General features: G+C 46.7%; 1 protein-coding gene across 9 annotated transcripts in view; it reads left to right on the top strand.

The window, feature by feature from the left end:
- RALGPS1 (Ral GEF with PH domain and SH3 binding motif 1) overlaps positions 1-20,625 on the top strand; it is a 305,937-nt gene that overhangs the window by 24,951 nt on the left and 260,361 nt on the right. The gene's annotated exons all lie outside the window — the stretch shown is intronic.

Raw genomic sequence — 20,625 nt, 5'->3', positions numbered from 1 at the left:
GGGCTTTAGGGAGAGGATCTAGCTCCTGTTTTTGCTGGTGGTGAAAGAAGCAGGCTGGGTGTGGCCAGGGATATCCGAATGACCTTCTGGGACCTTTGTGGTATCCACAAATCTCTCCTTCCTTGGCTGGGCTGTACCTACAGGGGAGCTACTTCTAAGGGCTGGAAGTGGGAGAGGCTGGCAGAGGGTCTGCACTTCAGCACAGAACATGCTCCCCCGATGGGCTCTGTGATTCTCTTTGCTCCCCAGTCCTGCAGGGTCGCTTGTGTCTGTGAAGGCACCTTCTCTCCTTCCAGTCCCTTTGTACCATCCTTGAGCCTTTTGGGGCAGCAGAACCAGGCAGCTTGGGTGCTCATGGGCTGGCTTGAGCATCACAGTCTCACTCTGACCTTTCTCTTTTCCATAATAGGCTGGGGAAGTATTCATTCATTTTTATTGAGAACACAATAGACTATGCTGGGCACTGTGCTGGAAACTGGGGAAGAAATAACAGTATTTGAACACTTATCCCTGCCAGGCACTGTGGTCAACACTTATTGCACAGAGATGGCTTCAGTTAAGGAACTTAACACATATAGAGCACTTAGACAAGTGCCTGGTACCCCCAGTGCTCCTGAGTGCCAGCTGTTGCTATTAATGAATCCTTACCACAGCCACATGAGATGAGTACAATCCTGTATCCCCACTTTACAGAGGGGGAAATAGAAGTGGAGAGACACTTGCCACATTGGTGGTATATGGCAGAGCAGAATTCAAACCCAGGACAGTTGGACTTCCAAGTCCTGTCGCTCTCTGAGGGTGAGTGAGATAGACACAGAGGGTGAATGGGATAGACATGACTCTCGCCTTACAGAGCTCTTATGGTTGAGCAGGGAGCAGCCGCAATGGCAAGTCAGAGTGACAAGCATTGCAGAGGGCTGAGCAGAGAGCCTGCAGAGGAAGGCCATGGACCCAGGCTGGGGGCCTGTTGGGTGGAGGGGAAGGAAACAGTATTCTATGTAGAGTCCTCAGTGTGATCTAAGTCACTTCCTGCTCACCTATGGGATACATTTCATTCGCCTCTAGGCTTTGGCGAGGAGGTACTAGTTCAGTCATCTGTGTACAAGCTATTAATGATTAATTATTTGAGTGCAGGGGTGTGGCTCCTCATATAAGCCAGTGTTCTGGGATCTTATCTCCCAGGCACTCCCATGGAGGCTGACCCCTCCTTTTCCAAGCAACCTGTGCCCTGAGGTCCTGTCACACTTCTTTACCTTGTGCAAATAGCCTGGGTTATGAATCTGTGCTGCCCTGTCCGCCTCTCACTCCACTTCTGTTGAGTGAGTGAGCACATTCAGATGTCCTGTTGGACTGTTCCATTGCACAGTTAGAAATAAAGAAATGAAGCATCATTATAAACCTATGCTTGAAAATCCAAGCCACGTAAATTCTGCTACGATTCTGCCACCTGCCACGCTAGCATACTGAATAGCGTTTGTGTTTGTGCACATTTCTACCAGTCCCTGTCCATCGGGCAGGTGTATATATATATAATTTTTTTTTTTTCGAGATGGAGTCTGGCTCTGTTGCCCAGGCTGGAGTGCAGTGGCGCGATCTCGGCTCACTGCAAGCTCTGCCTCCCAGGTTCATGCCATTCTGCCTCAGCCTACCTAGTAGCTCGGACTACAGGCGCCCGCCACCATGCCTGGCTAATTTTTTTGTATTTTTAGTAGAGATGGGATTTCACCGTGTTAGCCAGGATGATCTTGATCTCCTGACCTCGTGATTCGTCGGGCAGGTATATTTTTATGCTGTTGTGTACAAAAGTGCATCTTGTGTCTTGCTTCCTGGACATGATTGTATGAAATTGAGTAGTTAGGTGATTGGCCACCAGGTGGTGCTGCAACACCAGGCACCAGACCCGAACCTGGTAACAGCTGTCTTTAATACCTGGCTCCGAGCCATCCTTGTCTGTGGAAGTTCATTTTCAGTTTTTTCCCCTAAACACTGTGTCGCTCATAAATGTTTTCCATACTTATTTCAGAAGAAACCAGAAAATATTGAAGTGTACAAAAATAGAAAGTAAAAGTGCCATACAATAATGCCTTTAAGAAGCAGTGATATTAACAGTTTAGTGAATATCCTTCTGTACTTCTATGTGTGTGTTCACATGTGTTATAAAGATTTTAAAACATGTTCAAGTGTCATTTTCTCAGTGAGAACTTCTCATATAACCCCCCACCTTTAAAATTATGACCTTGTCTAGTAGCGGGGGCGGGGGGGGTTTGTCGGGGAAGGAGGGATGATTAATGGATACAAAGAATAGGAAGAAAATTGAATAAGATCTAGTATTTGATAACACGACAGGGTGATTGTAGTCAATAATAATTTAACTATACATTTTGAAAGAACAAAAGGAGTATAATTGGATTGTTTGTAACAGAAAGGATAAGTGCTTGAGGTGACAGATAACCCATTTACCCTGATGTGATTATTACACATTGTATACCTATATCAAAATATCCCATATACCCCATAAATATATGCACCTGCTATGTACCTGCAAAAATTACAAATAAAAAGTGTTATAAAAAAAGAAAATTATGACCTGTCTCCCACTCTGCCTACTTTTCTCTGCTTTACTTTTTTCTTTATCACTTGCCACCAGCTGGCAAACCTTATCTTTTACTGAATGATTTACTTATTGTCTGTTTCCCCCACTAGAATATACTGGGGGTTTTGGGTTTTTTCTTCACTGCTCTATCCCTAGCACCTAGGACAGTGCCTGATATATACTAGCTTTTGCGCAAATATTTATTGAATGAAAGCATGAGAGTGGGTGTGCCCTGAGTTTATGGACATTGCTCTCTGTCAGGAAGTATTGATCTCCCTCACCTTTTTATCTGCCGCTTAGTATCCCATTGAATGGAGGTTCTAACTGCCTGTACTGGAGCACATTTATGTGGTTTTTAAGTGTTTTCCTAGCCTTTTTGTAGCGAGTGTTACAGTCAGTGGCTTTCCTGGAACATACTCTCTGGTTGTCTGTCTGATGATTTCCTTGCTTTGTTCAAACTCTGGGCTTAGTGCTTTAGAAAAAATAGCTCATGTTAATCCTCACACCAGCCCTGTAAGAAAGATGCTGCTCTTAGTTTCTCTCTTTCACCTGATGAGAAAGCTGAGGTTTAGAGAGAACAAACCCCCTCTTCAGGTCCACCCATCTTCCGAGTGTTGAGCCATCCTATATTAAGGATGTTAATTCATCATCTGTCATGTGACATCACAAACACCCTTTTCCCAGTTTATTGACTGCCTTTCATTTTTTTCTTGATGTCTTTTCCTGTATAGAAGTTTTAATTTTAATGTAGCCAAATCTGCCAGTAGTTTTCTGGCTTTTGTACTCTTAGAGAGGACTTCTTTACCTCCAAATTGTCTTAAAAATTTGATCTGTGTTTGCTTTAGTATTTTTCCTTTTTTTGTTGTTGTTTAAGTCTTGAATCCATCTAAAGTTTATCCTCATATGTGATATTGGGTAAGATTTTAAACAAATTCCTCCTTTTTCCAAATGAATAGTAGATTGTTTCATCAATATCTGTTGAAGAATCTGTCTTCTCCACTGTTTGAAATGCCTGTTGGTTCTATGTTACTCCTCACATATACTGGATCCTGTGTTCTGGACTGTGTCCTGTCCTGCGAATCTGTTCCTCTGTTTCTGTGCCATTTATCACTGACTGTGGCTTCCTGGCAGGATAAGACCCTTCTCACTGTAGTTCTTTTTTGAAAATGTCTTAGCTGTTTTTAGTTATTCTTCCAGATGAAATTTTAAATCAATTTGTTGAGTTCTAGAATGAATCCCCTTAGGATATGGAGTGAACTTGCATTTTATTTATAGATTGATTGGGTGGAATTGATGGCTTTACAATACTGTCTCCTTATTCAAGGGAGTGAAATGTCTCTCCTTTAAGTCTTTTTTTTTTTTTTGTCTTTTAGTAAGGTTTTATAATTTCCTTTAAATGATTTTTGTACATTTCTTTTAAAGTTTATTTCTGGATATTTTTCTCTTTTGTTAGTGGGCTCTTGGACCATTACACTTTCTAGCCGATTATTGTTTGTACAGAGGAAATTGTTGATTTTATGGCTGGATAGATATCATTCATAGATTTTTCTTTAATCCACTTCCATTTGCTTGAAATCTAGACATTCTGCATAATTTATAGTTCATTGATGTCATCCTTTTCTGTATTTTAATGCTGCAACAGATTTTTTCCTTTTTTATTTTTGAGATGGAGTCTCACTCACTCTGTTGCCCAGGCTGGAGTGCAGTGGCACAATCTCAGCTCACTGCAACCTCCACCTCCTGGATTCAAGCGATTCTTCTGCCTCAGCCTCCCGAGTAGCTGGGATCACAGGCATGCACCACCACGCATGGCTACTTTTTATATTTTTAGTAGAGACAGGGTTTTGCCATATTGGCCAGGCTGATTGTGAACTCCTGACCTCAAGTGATCTGCCCTCCTTGGCCTCCCAAAGTGCTGGGATTACAGGCGTGAGCCACCGTGCCAGCCTTATGTTTTATTTGTTTGGTCCTTTAAACAGGACCTGGAGAGTGGAAGGCAAATGTGTGGACTCATGTCATCATCTTCCAAGTCTATTAGTTGAGGTTGATGTGAAAGTGTCACCTGTCCCTGTGCCCTTCTGGCACCTCCAACCCACACCATTAACCCTGCAGTGCTCTCCATGGAATGTGGGCTGACCCTGAAGAGCCTTTGAAACTGGGCACAGGTTTTCCGTTTTCCTGCCACCTGGGGTGTGCCCTTCACTCCTGAAGTCTTTCTCCTCCTGCTGCGTGGGCTGCTTTCACTCCCCATTTTCCAACCAGACCTTGCCCACCCTGTCTGTCTCTGTAGACAACTTCCTTCTTATTTTAAGGGAAGGACCAGGCTGTTCATTATGAAAATGAGGGCTTAGAGCCAGGACTCAATGCTATTTGTCAACAAGGCCCAATAATGTAATGTGGGTATCCTATTCTTCCAACCTACTCCTTGCCTCAAGGTTTCTGAGGTACCTCATCACAGAAGAAACAGCAGCCAAGGAGAACTCAGAGACCCTCATTATGAGCCTGGCACTCCAACACAGGGCCCTCTGGTCAAAGCTGGGTTGGAGCAGGTAATGGGCTCGCAGCCCATGGGGGCCTCCCACTTGCCCGAGCTTGATCTGGGTCTGGGTCCCGTACCATCCACCAGCCGGCAGCAGTGTATGGGACATGCAGGCCTGGTGGGCACCCTTAGGCATGCACACAGGAGACAGGAAGGGCCGAGCTCAACCAGGGGCCCCAGTTTACCACACACCTCTCAACAGCAGTGGAGAGAAGAGAAGGCCTTGAAGAGGTGATGATCTTTTGGCACTCAGTGACACTAATGGATATGGTCCTATCTTGACCTGGCCTGGTACCAGCCAGACCAGTAATGCTTCTGCCTTTGGCAGGATCTAGGAGGGAGGGAAAAGGAGGTTGAGATCCCCTGCTCCCTACATGCCTCCACAGTCCACCTTAGATGGATTCTGTTTGGCACACACGTAACAGGTATAAAATGCCTGAATGTCAATACCCAGGGCTGCAGTCCTCCAATAATGGTTTTTCACAGGAAATGTTGAGACCCCTGTTTTTAGACCTATTCCTAAGGGAGATTGTGGGGAGGGAGATTGGGTGGGGACGGAAGTATTGGGAGGGAGGGTGGGATAGGATACGAGACTATAGAATCCTTAAATTTTTTTTTTACTTTTTATTTTGAGATTATTTTAGATTTATAGAAAAGCTGCAAAACAGTACAGAGCTTACATAACCACAGTACTATTATGAAATTAACATAGGTACCACACTGTTTACTGAACTACAGACCTTTTTCACATTTCACCAGTTTTCCCCACAGTGTCCCTTTTCTGTTTCAGGATCCAGTTTAGGGTCCCTCAGTGCATTCAGCCATTGAGTCTCATCAGTTTCCTCTGGTCTGTGACATTTCCTTAGTCTGTCCAGAAGGTCTCAGCTGAGCCTTGGTGGATGAAATTTAGAGTCTAGTTTTGGTGATTCTATTTATCAGTCCTATAGAATGAAAGAGTCTCATCCAGCCCTGCAGGTGTTGGTGTAGGTGCCTGGCCTGGCTGGCACTCCCTGTGGACGTGAGTCTTCCTGTCCACAGCAGGCAGTCCAGGAGGCTCCCCACTGCAGCCCTCCTCCAGGTGAGGCATGAGTGGGCCACTGTACTCCTTCCTCCAGTAGCAAGGGAAGCAGCTAACAGGGTCTGACACTTCTCTGAGACTGTCTTTGTCAGGTGTCCTCTCTTTCTCTTGCTTTTTTTTTTTTTTTTTCTGAGATGGAGTCTCACTCTGTCACCCAGGCTGAAATTCAGTGGAACAATCTCGGCTTACTGCAACCTCTGCCTCCCGGGTTCAAGCCATTCTCCTGCCCCAGCCTCCTGAGTAGCTGGGACTACAGGCGGTCACCACTCTGCCCAGCTAATTTTTTGTATTTTTCGTAGAGATGGGGTTTCGCCATGTTAGCCAGGCAGATCTCGAACTCCTGATCTCATGATTTGCCCGCCTCAGCCTCCCAAAGTGCTGGGATTACAAGCGTGAGCCTCTGAGCTCAGCCGTCTCTTGCATTTTTAATATTTTGCCCTCTGCTAACTCTTCGAGTCTGAGGATGTGCTTAGATGTCTTCCTCAGGCCCCTCAAGACCCCAGCCTCAATCTGCTGCCCTCATCTCTTGCCTTCCCATTTCTGCTGTACTTGGCCCTGGTAGAGTCAGGACCATGAGGTCCCATTGTGCATCGGTTCTTCCCTGACACTGCACACAGGGTGCTCTTGCCATTATATCCTCAGGCCTGTTCTCAGGTCCCATCCCAAGTGGTTCTGCAGTACCTTGTACCGTGGACTGAATTCTTTCTGCAGTTCCTGCTTTCTGCTTCTGTGTGATAAGGTCACTGCCTGGGGCAGACATCATCTTCTCTTATCAGTCAGGGTATTTCTTCAGCTTCCGTTTGGAGAAAGGGAAGATGCATTCTGTTTTTCTCCAGCTGGGTATGCTTTAGATACAGGAAAATGTGTTTTTTTTAGTGTATTGTTCTGCAAGTTATGACTTAGATTTTGCAATTACTCAATTAAGAGTAAGCCATAAAGGGACAGGGGTGCAGCAGGGAGACTGCATAAGAGGCTTTCACAGTAGATGGGAGGTTTTGGTGGCTTGGATCAAGATGGAGGGATTGGAGGTGGTGAGACCTGGCCATGTTCCACAGAGAGGAACATTCTCTGTCCATGATGGCCCAGGACAGAGACACTACCCCTTTTAGTTCCAGACAATATTGCCTGCTGATACTCAAAGCAAATGTTCCCTGGATTCTGATTAAGACTGAGGGTTTGGCCAGGCATGGTGGCTCATGCCTCACTTGGGAGGCTGAGATTGGCAGATCACCTGAGGTCAGGAGTTCGAGACCATCCTGGCCAACATGGCGAAACCCCGTCTCTACTAAAAATACAAAAATTACCGTCTGGGCGCAGTGGCTCACACCTGTAATCCCAGCACTTTGGGAGGCTGAGGCGGGCGGATCACGAGGTCAAGAGATTGAGACCATCCTGAGACCATCCTGGCTAACACGGTGAAACCCCATCTCTACTGAAAATACAAAAAAAATTAGCTGGACGTGGTGGCGGGCACATGTAGTCCCAGCTACTTGGGAGGCTGAGGCAGGAGAATGGCGTGAACCTGGGAGGCGGAGCTTGCAGTGAGCCGAGATCGCGCCACTGCACTCCAGCCTGGGCGACAAAGCGAGACTCCGTCTCAAAAAGTAAAAATACAAAAATACAAAAATTACCTGGGCATGGTGGCACACACCTGTAATCCCAGCTACTTGGGAGGCTGAGGCAGGAGAATTGCTTGAACCTGGGAGACAGAGGTTGCAGTGAGCTGAGATTGCGCCACTGCACTCCAGCCTGGGTGATGGAGCAAGAATCTGTCTCAAAAAAAAAAAAAAAAAAAAAGAATGAGGGCTTTACAGAGTTGGGGAAAGGAAATGGGGGGTTGAGTTCCTGGCCTGGCTACTGTGCACTGTGATTCCTAATACACAAAAGGGGAAACTTCACTACTCAGGCTTCCAGAATGATGCACCCAGGGCTTTTGTGGGTATCTGGTATGTCTGAGGTAGATCATCCTCATTTCTTCACTTTCCCTTTCACCCTCATTTCTCGATGTTCCCTTTAAGCCCACCCCCACAAATACCCCTGGCCTCCCACTTTCCTAAAGTGTGCCTCCTTTCCCTATGGAAGAAATCAGGTCTTGCCAGCTGGTGGCTGCAGGGGAGGATTTTTTCCTCCTTCACCTGTCTTCTGCAGGCACCTTGTTTTGGAAGGGGAGAACCTTCCATTTCCAGAGTAGATTGTAGATGCTTATGTGGGAGATGGGGACGCTCTAGCCAGCCTTTCATAGAGGGACTAAAAGAAAACTCTCCTGCCAACCAGAGAACCCTTTCCTGGTCTTCAGAGAAATGCATTTTCCTCATTCACATTTGCTTCATTGCCTCACCTTCAAATTGATTTCTTGTGGTCTTAGGCTAAGAGAGCATTGTCTGTACTCACTCCTGCCCTGGAAGGTGAAGTGTGGTGGAGGGTGTTACCAGAAACAATAGCTGTCATTTCTTGAATCCATGCTACCTGCCAGCCTCTGCACCAGCCACTTCTACATACATCATCTTATTAATCCTTTCAGCCTCCTGTGAGGTAGGTACAGGAGTGGGTACATGATGAGCATCCCAACTCTGAAAATCTGAAATAAAAATGCTTCAAAATCTGAGACTTTTTGAGTGCTGACATGATGCTCAAAGGAAATGCTCATTGTAGCATTTCGGATTTTGGATTTGGGGATTTGGGATGCTCAGTTGGTAAGATAACGCAAATATTCCAAAATCCAAAAAATCAGAAATCTGAAAAACTTCTGGTCCCAAGCATTTCAAATAAGGGATGCACAGCCTGTACCATGATTCTCCCCAGAGGAGGAAAGTAGATGTTGGCCAGGTCAAGCAGCTGGCCAAGGGCACAAAGTAAGTGAAAGGTGAGTGTTCAGATCCTGGTTCTCTGTCCCCTAAGCCACGGGGAGGAGCCTGGCTTCTTTGACTTGCTCTGTAGCTGCCTTGTTTTGCGCTCCTGTCAAGCCTGCACTGCAGCCTGTTACCCTGGTGGGGGTGGGGGTTGAGCTACAGGTGATTTTAAGGCCTCCCCAAATCCAGGTGTGCTCTGAGCCATGTCTGCAGAATGAAGGACAGGTGCTGTGCATAGCCCCTACTATTACTCAAATATATGTAGCTACTGCAGTGATTGTTAAACCAGAGTGTTGGTGAATTTATCATAGCTTTTTGTTACAGCAGGTTTTTTTTCCTTAACAGATGTCAAAAAGAGAACCACGTTTTTTTTTTTTTTAGTGTTGAAAGGCGGGTCTCTAAAGTGTGTTTCCCTCTATATTTATATGCCTTTATATCCACACACATCAGTGTATCTATGTGGGTGTGTGCGTTAAGATGCTGCCCAACACTGTGAACTGTGTTAACCTTGGGGACAGGGCCTAGGGGCTTTGGGGAGAGCAGACTTTCCTTTTATATTTTATACCTTTTTACCCGGTTTACATAATTCTACCATGCACATGAATTAATTACTTTTCTTTTAAAAATTGACGCCTATAATCCCAACACTTTGGGAGGCCGAGGCGGGCGGATCACTTGAGGCCTGGAGTTCAAGACCAGCCTGGCCAATATGGTAAAACCCTGTCTCTACTAAAATTACAAAAAATTAGCCGGGCATGGTGTTGCTCACCTGTAGTCCCAGCTGCTCGGGAGGCTGAGGCAGGAGAATCACTTGAACCTGGGAGGCAGAGGTTGCAGTGAGCTGAGATCACGCCACTGCACTCCAGCCTGGGCAACAGAGTGAGAGTCCATCTCAAAAAACATTAAAAAAATAAAATAAATAAAAATAAAAATTCAGGCGGGGCGCGGTGGCTCAAGCCTGTAATCCCAGCACTTTGGGAGGCCGAGACGGGCGGATCACGAGGTCAGGAGATCAAGACCATCCTGGCTAACACGGTGAAACCCCGTCTCTACTAAAAAATACAAAAAAACTAGCCGGGCAAGGTGGCGGGCACCTGTAGTCCCAGCTACCCGGGAGGCTGAGGCAGGAGAATGGCATAAACCCGGGAGGCGGAGCTTGCAGTGAGCCGAGATCCGGCCACTGCACTCCAGCCCGGGCGACAGAGCGAGACTCCGTCTCAAAAAAAAATAAATAAATAAAATAAATAAAAAAAAAAATAAAAAAAAAATAAAAATTCAGAAAGCCCTCATCCTTGAGAAGGTTAGGCATCCCTGGGCTGGACTGTACATTTCCTGAGGCCAAGGATGGGTTTTCTCCCCTTCTGCCTCCTCAGCTTCAGCATACAGAGCCTGGGACATACAGGACATATAGCATACAGGCTTGAGAACGCCTGTCACAGGATGGCTGCCTGTTTGTGCCGGTCCCTACTTCAGCTCCGTAAACATAGGTGCTTTCCTTCCCCAAGAAGACGCTCTTCCCGGCCCTTCTCTCCATGCTTGCTCAATCCCCCAAGTTCTATCCCTTGTTCCTGGTACCTGTGGAGGACCCTGTCTCTAAAGCCAGCCCTCTTTACTGAGCACTGCTGACTTCTCTTCTCCCTGGAGGCCCAGCCCCACATGGCACTTTGGACTCAGTGGTGCCTCCTCAGCTCACTATCTCTCCTTTCTTGGGAGAGAGGCCAGATGTTGGATGCTGAGTGGTGTAGTTTGAAAGGAGTCGAGGAGGGAGCCGGTAAACACTGGAGTGAGTGACGGCTGTTCCAGTCTGACATATGCTTACGTGGCCAGGCTCTCTTTGAAAGTCTCCAGATGCTGCTACTTGCCAGGAAAGGAGGCTTGGAGAGTTTGGAGAGGGTTGGGAGGAGGTAGAGATAACATCATGGCCATCCCTGCACAAGGAGGACTTTCTTGAACTCCTGGCAGGAGGTCCAGACCCAGAGTAATGGGTGCCCTAGTGGTAAACCTTTTGGCAATACAAAATCTGATGTGCTGTGGCTGAGTGAGTGTGTGCGCGTGCATGTGCCTGTGTGCACACGTGTACACTTACTGTTCGTGGAGTGGGCCAAACAATTGTTGGAGGGGTTGTGGCAAAATCCTTCTTTGTTACTTTCCTATTTGTCTTTGTCCAGCTTCTGTGCATAACACAGAAGGGAGGAGCAGGCGGCTGCGGAGTCGTGGGAGAGTTGCACGTCCACAATGTGGAAGTGGGCTCGGAAATGGTGTTTGGGATCCATTTTCATACTTGTCTGAAACATTTGGAAGAAATCACTTTCTTGTAATTGAACATTACTGGATGTGTGTATTTTCTTTGAAACAACCTCCTTAAGCTTAGGAAAAAGTGATTATTATGCCTTCTCAGGAGTGGTCTGCATTGGACTGTCTCGTGTTATTTTCTTGGTTTCCTGAACCTGAAACGTTAAAGGAGAATTCTGGAAGATTGGAAGGAAACCAAGGTTGCATATGGGATTTTCCTTTCCCTCTTCAGGAGTCCCCCCCACACAAGACCAGATTCTGTCATAAGCAGAAAAAAGAGATGTGGGATTGTACTGTGGTTCTGATACAACTGCCACGTTCTTAAGAAGTTACATCATGAGAATCACTTTTTCTCCTGCAGTGTTTTGGTTTCCAGGGAGGAATTAGCAGCAAGAGTATGTGTGTGCATGTACACGTGCATATGTGTGTGTGTGTGTGTGCATGTGTGTGTATGTGTAAGAGGTGAGAGAGGCAGAAGGCAGGCAGAAAGAATGGGGTTTTTGGTGCAGTGCTGACTAATTTGCCCAAACTAAAAAAGCTGGTGCTCCCACCGTTATGCCAGGCTACCTCCCTGTGTAGTAGGTGACACAGCTGATGTAGATGTATAAAAATACAGCCCCTATAGTTTAATTTATCTCTCTGAGCCTCAGTTGCCTCATCTGTAAAATGGGTCTTAATGTATATAAATCCTTTCACCTGACACAAAGTAAGTGTCAAATAAATTGTTGCAATGACAGTGATCAGACTGTGTATGAGCTCCTAGAGGCCCAGGGCTTGTGTGACTCCCCTGCACAGAGCAGGGCTTGGGAAAATTTTACAGAGTTTGCTGAATGGATGAGGGAGTGAACAGGAGGCAAGATGCTGTTGCTATATTGTGGTGTTAGTTCCGTCTGTGAAAACATAAACTCCATGGGGAGTCCTGCCCGTCTTATTTGCTGCTGTGTCCCCAGAGCTCATTTAATCTGTGATGGACACGGGACTGGGAAAGGTGGGAGAGGACACCTGCCACTCATGCCCCAGCATGCTGGTATTGCACCTGTCCCTTTGTTCCCCTGTGCATCCACACACGCCCGGCACCCACCACACTCAGCCCACACTTTACTTGGAGCCTCTCATTCATCCTTTAAGACCCAGCTCAGTGGTTCTACTCAGCAATGTCGTCTTTGACCCCCAAAGGCATTGGTCACCGACGACTTTGTGCTCCAGTGAACCACCTGGTGGGTGGGTGTTGAATAAACACATGAATGAACTAAGAAGCAGTGTGTGGCAGTTAGGCCCCCATCTACTCATTCGTAACAGCCTCAAACTTAGAAGATATCCTTGATTCCTCTCTCTTCTTTTCCCCCTGCATGTCGTCCGTCAGTAGGTCTTGTCTGTGTAACCTCCAAAACATCTCCTGGATCCATTCCCCATGAATCCAAGCTGCTGCTGTCTGTTACCTCCTAACTGACTTAACTGCCTCCGGTTTTGGCCTTTTCAGTGTAGTTCTCCACAAGGTAGCCAAAGTGATCTTCCAAAACAGTGCCGATCAGATCACGTCACTTCCCTGCTCAACACTCTCTAGCACTGCCGGGTGTGGTGGCTCATGCCTGTAATCCCAGCACTTTGGGAGGCCAAAGCAGGTGGATCACTTGAGGTCAGGAGATCAACTCCAACCTGGTCAATGTGGTGAAACCCTATCTCTGCTAAAAATACAAAAATTAGCCAGGTGTGGTAGCGGGCATCTATAATCCTAGTGCCTGTAATCCCAGCTACTGGGGAGGCTGAGGCAGGAGAATCGCTTGAACCTGGGAGGTGGATGTTGCAGTGAGCCAAGATCGTGCCACTGCACTCCAGCCTGGGACCTGGGTGACAGAGTGAGACTGTGTCTCAAAAAGGAAAAACCTCTCTAGCGTACCCTCCAGTATACTCCAAATGAAACCCTAGCTCCTCACCATGGCCTAAAAGGCCATTCATGCCCTGGCCCCAGCCTGTCTGTCCACTGCTTCCAGGTGACTCAGCTCCAGCCACGGCCTTCTCCCTCCATAATAAACCTGCTAGGCTCATGTGCATCTCATAGCCTTTGCACTCAGCTCCAGCCACGGCCTTCTCCCTCCATAATAAACCTGCTAGGCTCATGTGCATCTCATAGCCTTTGCACTTGCTGCTCCCTCTGCAAAGAATACTCATATTCCTACTGGTTTGTATGGCTGCCTCCTTCCTAAGGTTTCAGCTCATATATCGCATCCTTAGAGAGTCCTTCGTTGACCATCCCGGCAAGTATCATCTTCCACCCTATTTCATTTCTTTATGGCATTTATCAGTATCTTAAGTTACCTTCTTTGTTACATGAATTTTCTGACTCCCTTCCTAGAATGTAAGTTCCGTGGCAGCAGGGACCTTCTGTGCCTGCCCACCTCGTGTGCCCAATGCCTGGGACAGAGGTTCTTGAGTATCTATGAATTTGGGTGGAAAAAATGACATTCATTAACTTTGAACTGAAATTTAGCATTTCTCTCATTTATTAATATAGACAATGAACCATAGTAATATTAATAGTACCTAGGACTTGGTCACCAATAGAAATCACACATATTTTCTTTCTTTTTTTTTTTTTTGAGACGGAGTCTTCCTCTGTCGCCCAGGCTGGAGTGCAGTGACGCGATCTCGGCTCACTGCAAGCTCCGCCTCCCGGGTTCACGCCATTCTCCTGCCTCAGCCGCCCGAGTAGCTGGGACTACAGGTGCCCGCCATGACGCCTGGCTGATTTTTTGTATTTTTAGTGGAGACAGGGTTTTACCATGTTAGCCAGGATGTTCTCGATCTCCTGACCTTGTGATCCGCCCACCTTGGCCTTCCAAAGTGCTGGGATTTCAGGCGTGAGCCACCGTGCCCGGCCTACAGGTATTTTCATGTCATAACATTTGTGAGCAATCCAGAACATCTGTGCTCATAACTACTTTGAAATTATGGTACTTATTAGACTCTCCAATAGTTCTTGTTATTGAATAAAGTAATAAAGATACATATTCCCTTATGTAAATATATATATAACTACATAATGAATTATTTTAAAATAATTTAATATGTATATTAAAATTTTTTTTTGTATAATTTTATGCATTTTAAAACATTTCTATGAGAAGGAGCCCAGAGGCTTCACCAGACTGCCAAAAGGGTCTAAGACACAACATCATTAGGAACTGTTGGTTAGGACAGTGCCTAGCATGAGGTAGGGGCACAGTGAGTGAATGAATAGTGTGTGTCTTCCCCTTTCCAGTGAGCCAATGCATTTTCAGGGTCAGGTTTCCTGTGGATTGGCATAAACTTGATGTTTAGGAACGAGCCTTGGTCAAGGTGTTGTGGAAATCTACTCTAACTGCCTGGTGCTGACAGAGGGGCATTTATCGCAGGGCCCTGGGCTGCTCTCCTTTTCTTTCAGACACAGGCTATTTCTTCAATTCCTGCCTGTGCATCTGCTTCCTCCCCCTGCTTTCTTCCCTCTGACCAGACTGTCCCTGCATGGGGCTACTGTCTACTCCTGCGGGTGTGGCACCTTAGCTTAGTTGACCAGCAGAGACTAGTATCTCAGGGTCCTGAGTTCTTGGGAGAACCAGGGGGCACCCTAGTCTAGTCAGTCTGGCTGAGGACGCACAGTTCCCTATCTTCAGAGCCCACTCTGGGTAGGGAAGCAGTTCTCAGGGAGGGGCTAGGCCAGGCTGACCCCCTCAATGGGAGTCTGCTCCCTGATACAGAACTGGGGGTTCAGCCAGGCCTCAGGGACTGAAGTTGGGTGGGTGGGTGTTTCTCTGAGCCTTGGAAAGGACATTCTGTTATACTTGATCCTGTGCTTTCCTAGCATGTGAAGTATCACTTGTCTGAGAGTTGCTGCCTATAAAATCGGCCATTTTTGTCAGGGGCGAGACATGCCAGAGTCAGATTGGAAACACGTGCTCTGTCTTTCCTTCTAGGTCAGATCTCCCATAGAAAGCATAATGGGTAACACACTATGGCTGCCACACTTCATCTGTAGGTGGGCTTGGGCCACCGCGGGAGGGTAGGCAGGTTGAGAGGACTCCTGTACTTGGACCCCTGGACTCAGCTATGCTCCCTGGGAAGCCTGGAACCCATTGCTGGTGATCCCCTTCCCAGCAGTGGAAGCCCATGGTTTTACAAAGCATGATACTGTTCTTTTGCAAACACTTAATTTTTTGTTTGTTGTAGGAAAAAGAATAGGTATAAATGAATAGAAAATTGCAGGATAACACTGACACCAGTAGTAACTGATAATCTTGATTGAGTACTTGCCCTATGTCTGGCCCTGATGGATCATTTTAAACACATTTCCTCATCCAGTGCTCACCTGGACTCTTATAAGAGGCAGTGTCAGGGATGGTGAAGAGTCCAGGCCTTGGCATTGACTGACCAGGGTTTGAACCTCCCAGTCCCCCACTAACTTGCAGCAAGTCACATTACCTCACTGTGCTTCCATTTCCCTGAAGTCTAAGTCGTCTTTACCTCATGGGGCAGCTGTGACAATTAAATGAGCTAATCACGTGATGCTTAGCCCGATGCCTTGCACAGCACCTGTGCTCACTGTTAGTACTGGTGTTGGTGTGTGGAGCGGAGCCACCCAGTGATGCTGAAGAAGTGAGTAGCATGGTGGTGCCCTTCAGATGGGCAGAGGGTGTGCGCTGATGGCCAGTGACAGAAGAGGGTCTGAGAACTGTGTTGAAGGCTTTGAGACTTGAGAATTCAGTTGTTAGGAAAGCAGGGAGAGCAAGGCCTCTTGTTTGGGCCAGGCTGAGCAGACTGAGCTCTGTGTCTGTGCTCCCCTTGGGAAGAGCTACGGAGTGCCAGGCACACCCAGAAAGCAGCCAAGCCCATGTCAGCCTGGGCCTGAGACAGGCTGGATCCACTCAAAGAGGATCGAGCTGGCTGTCTTCCATTTGGTCTCCTGTGGTGACTCTCTGTTAGGCCTGGATTGAATCACTTTAATCCCGTTTGAACTGATCTGAACAGGTTCCATCCATACCAGCTGGTTTGTTCTGGCTTAGCACAGACAGGCTGAGTTGGTCAGCCTTATACTGCCTTTGAATCTTGAGCTGGATTTACGTTTAGTCTCAGTCTTTGGTTTCCCATTTTGAAGTGTATGGGTTTTTCAGGGGAGTTTCTGTTGGAGGGTTCCAGCCACTCCATCCTGGGAGCCTCTCCTTGCCTCCAGGGGCTGTTTGCCTCCCCTCTGTGCCATCTCTTCTGCACTAGACATTCCTCAAAGTTGTTTGCTTATTAATAGTATCCTGGCTAAGTGTGGTGACTCATGCCTATCTATAATTCCAGCGCTTTGGGAGGCGAAGGTGGGAGGATCCCTTGAGGCCAGGAGTTCAAGACTAGCCTGGACAATGTAGCGAGACTTCATTTCTACAAAAAATAGAAAAAGGTAGCTGGGCATGGTGGCACGTGCCTGTAGTTCCAACTGCACGGGAGGCTGAGGATCCCTTCAGCCCAGGAGTTTGAGGTTGCATTGAGCTATGATTGTACCACTGCACTCCAAACTGGGAAACAGAGCTGTCTCTTAAAAAAACAAAACAAAACAAAACAAATATATATATATATATATTTCAAGGGGAATGGGGGAGAGAAGAATTAAACATGTAAGTTCAGATCACCCTCATGAAACAGCTGAAGGTACTTCTTTTGTTGTAGTATAATTTATATTTCATAAAACCTACCCCTTCTAATGGTGTAATTCTATGATTTTTAGTGAATTTGTAGAGCTAACTGCCACCACGATCCGGTTTTAGAACATTTCCATCCCTCAGAAACTCCTGTGTCCTTGTGTAGTCAGTTCCGCCCCTGCCCCCGGCCCACCAGTGATGTGCACTTTTGTCGCTCTAAATTTGCCTTTTCTGGACATTTCCTAAAAATGGAATCATAGTACATTCCTTTACATCTGCCTTCTTTCCCTGAGCATGTGTTTTAAGGTTTGTTGGTGTGGTGACTGTAGCAGTGTGTCACCTCTCTGTTTTGCTGGGTAGTGCTCCATGCTGCGGATGTGTCAATTGGATTGTCTGTCTGTTTACCAGGTGATGAACATTTGGAGGGTTTGTAGCTTTTGGCTTTTATGAATAATGGTGCTGTAAGCATTCGTGTTCATGTCTTTGTGTGGACATATGTTTTCTTTTTTTAGGTAGATACCTAGGAGTAGAATTACTGGGTCATGTGGTAAATTTATATTTAACTTTTTAAGAAAATACCAAACAATCTTTCAAAGCGGCTGTGCCATTCTGCCTTCCCACCAGCAATGCATGAGGGTCCCGTCTCTGCACATTTTTGCCAATACTCATTATGGCCTGTTGTTGTTGTTTTCTTTTGTTTTTAATTATAGCCATCCTGGTAGGTATGATGTGGTATCTCATTATGGTTTCATTTGTGTTTCCCTGATGGCATTTCTCTTATTAGTCATTCATATATCTTCTTCTTTTTTTTTTGAGATGGAGTCTCACTCTGTTGCTCAAGCTGGAGTGTATGGTGCAATCTCTGCTTACCACAACCTCTGCTTCCTGGGTTCAGGCGATTTCCCTGCCTCAGCTTCCTAAGTAGCTGGGATTACAGGCATGTGCCACCCGACCCGACTGATTTTTGTCTTTTAGATAGGGATGGAGTTTCATCATGTTGACCAGGCTGGTCTCAAACTCCCGACCTCAGGTGGTCTGCCCGCTTCGGCCTCCCAAGGTACTGGGATTACATGTGTGAGCCACTGTGCCTGGCCCATATATCTTCTTTTGTGAAATGTCTGTTCAAATCTTTTGTGGAGCTGCTTTTTAAACCTGCAGTAGCTGTGTATCTGTGGTTCTTGGTGACGGCGAACATGGCTTCTCTCAGGACAAAAATGACTAACAAATGAGACTTCTCAGCCCGTCTCCTCTCCTTGCTCATAAAGGAGGACTTTGGCCTCTCCAGCTCAGCTGTTTCTCTAAGGAAAAACTTTACCTGACCAGCTCTTTTTTTTTTTTTTTTTTTTTTTTTTTTTTTTTTTAACTATGAAAATTATCAAGCACTTGGAAAAGTGCAGAGACTGATACGATGAACTCCTCTATACCCTCTTGTCTAGATTCAGCCATCGTTATCATGCTGCTGTATTTGCCTTATCTCTACTCACATGTATTTTCCTGACCCATTTGAACCTAAGTTTTGAACTCACTTTACGTCTGTATGTTGACACACACCTCACAAAGGATAAAGACTTTTTCCTACTTAACCACTGCGCTGTTATCATACTTAGGAGAATTGACAGCAAGTCAGTGGTACCCTCTAAGAACCATAGTCAGCTTTCTCCCAGTTGATTCCCAAATGTTGTTTATAGGGCAGGCTAGTTCTTCTGAGTGTTCTTGGGAAGAATGGGAAGGTAGAGGGCTCACAGGATAGAACTGAGGAGGGGATAACTGAAGTGGTTATATTGTATTGGAGCAGCTTTGAGGGATGAGAGAAGAGCCATTGTCAGCACTGGAGATGTACCAGGAGAGAACCTGGGTCATTTGGACGTTCCTTTTTGGTTGCTTGCCCCTGTTTCTTTTTTTCTCTTTTCTTTTTTTTTTTTGAGACAGAATCTTGCTCTGTCGCCAGGCTGGAGTGCAGTGGCCTGATCTCGGCTCACTGCAACCTCCACCTCCTGGGTTCAAGCAATTCTCTTGCCTCAGCCTCCTGAGTAGCTGGGACTACAGGCGCCTGCCACCACGCCCAGCTGATTTTTGTGTTTTTAGTAAAGACGGGGTTTCACCATGTTGACCAGGCTGGTATCGAACTCCTGACCTGAAGTGATCCGCCCTCTTTGGCCTCCCAAAGTGCTGGGATTACAGAGCCACTGTGCCCAGCCGCCCCTGTTTCTTTGACAGCATACTGCTGTGTGCCAGGCCCTGTAACTGAGGGACCTGGGAGGGTTGCAGATGGAGTCAATATCATCAGGCTGACTTTTTCTTCTTTTTGAGCTACCTGTAAAGACTGGAGCCAACTGCGGTTATCCAGGCAAATCATCTTTCGCAGTGACCTTTGGGCTAGATCTTGCCCTCCAGGACTGATTTTCACATACACATCACAGATTCGGCATTTCTCAAATCAAATTCATCATCTTTCCCCCAAATCTGCTATGTCACCTCTGTTCCTTCCTTGAAGAAGGACACACCATCCTTCTGGTACCTCATGCCAAAAACCGTCTCATCCTCAGCTGGTACTTCTGCCTCCCCTCCACTTCAGTGCCTGGGGAGTCTCAGTCCTTCCTGTCTCTCAGTCTGTCTCCTCTCTGACTTGACTGCCTCAGCCTCAGCTCAGGGGCCCTTTCTTGCCTCTTGCCTGGATAACTGCAATTGGTTCCAGTCTTTGTCTTCTCCTCACCTTCCTCCCCACCCCCTCCCTACTCTCCTGGTCACTTGCCACTAAAAAGCTGTCAGCGGCCACAGCTTTCTGTGTTCAGTGATGTGGTAAATGCTCTGTTATAGGTGTGTGCACTTGGGTGACAGAACACTGGCTCTGCTTTCGGTTGTTCAGGCATGATAGCCAGAAGAAGGGATGTTTGAGCAGGGTCTTGAATGATGACAGGGTGATAGGGTGGCATGAACAAAGCCATCAAATAATGAGATATCTGCCTCCCCTGCTGCCTCAGTTTCCCCACATGTAATAGGGTGTAATGATAGGACCTACTTCAGGATTTTTGGGTTAGATGAGTTAATGTATGCCAAGCATGGCATATAGTACTATATGGGGTTAGCTATTACCCAGGTTATTATTGATGAAGAAGTGTGGTGCCAGGGGAACACAGGAGAATTTGCTTGTCTTCTTCACCCTGCCTTTGTTTTGAAAGAAAAATCAAGGCTGGATGCGGTGGCTCACACCTGTAATCCTAGCACTTTGGGAGGCCGAGGTGGGAGGATTGCTTGAGCCCAGGAGTTTGAGACCAGCTAGGCAACATATAACATAGCAAGACCCCACCTTCACAAAAAAATTAGTGGGACATGATGGCACATGCCTGTGGTCCCAGCGACTTGGGAGACTGAGGTGGAAGGATCACCTGAGCCCAGGAGGGTGAGGCTGCAGTGAGCCGTGATTGATCCACTGCACTTCAGTCTGGGTGACAGAGCGAGACCCTGTCTCAAAATGAGTAAGACAAAGATCACAAACTCTAGTGCCTGCAAGGGCCAGGCATGCACTGAAATGGTTGCACAAGCCAAGTGGGGACTAAAAGGCCCTGCTCTGATCCAAGGGGCAGCCGCCACTCAGCTGGCTGATGGTCACCATGCAG

The sequence above is a fragment of the Theropithecus gelada genome, chromosome 15, assembly GCF_003255815.1.
Source record: "Theropithecus gelada isolate Dixy chromosome 15, Tgel_1.0, whole genome shotgun sequence".
In the NCBI taxonomy this organism is placed as follows: domain Eukaryota; kingdom Metazoa; phylum Chordata; class Mammalia; order Primates; family Cercopithecidae; genus Theropithecus; species Theropithecus gelada.
Note: the sequence above shows the minus strand (reverse complement) of the source record. Positions and strands in the feature narration are given on the sequence as shown.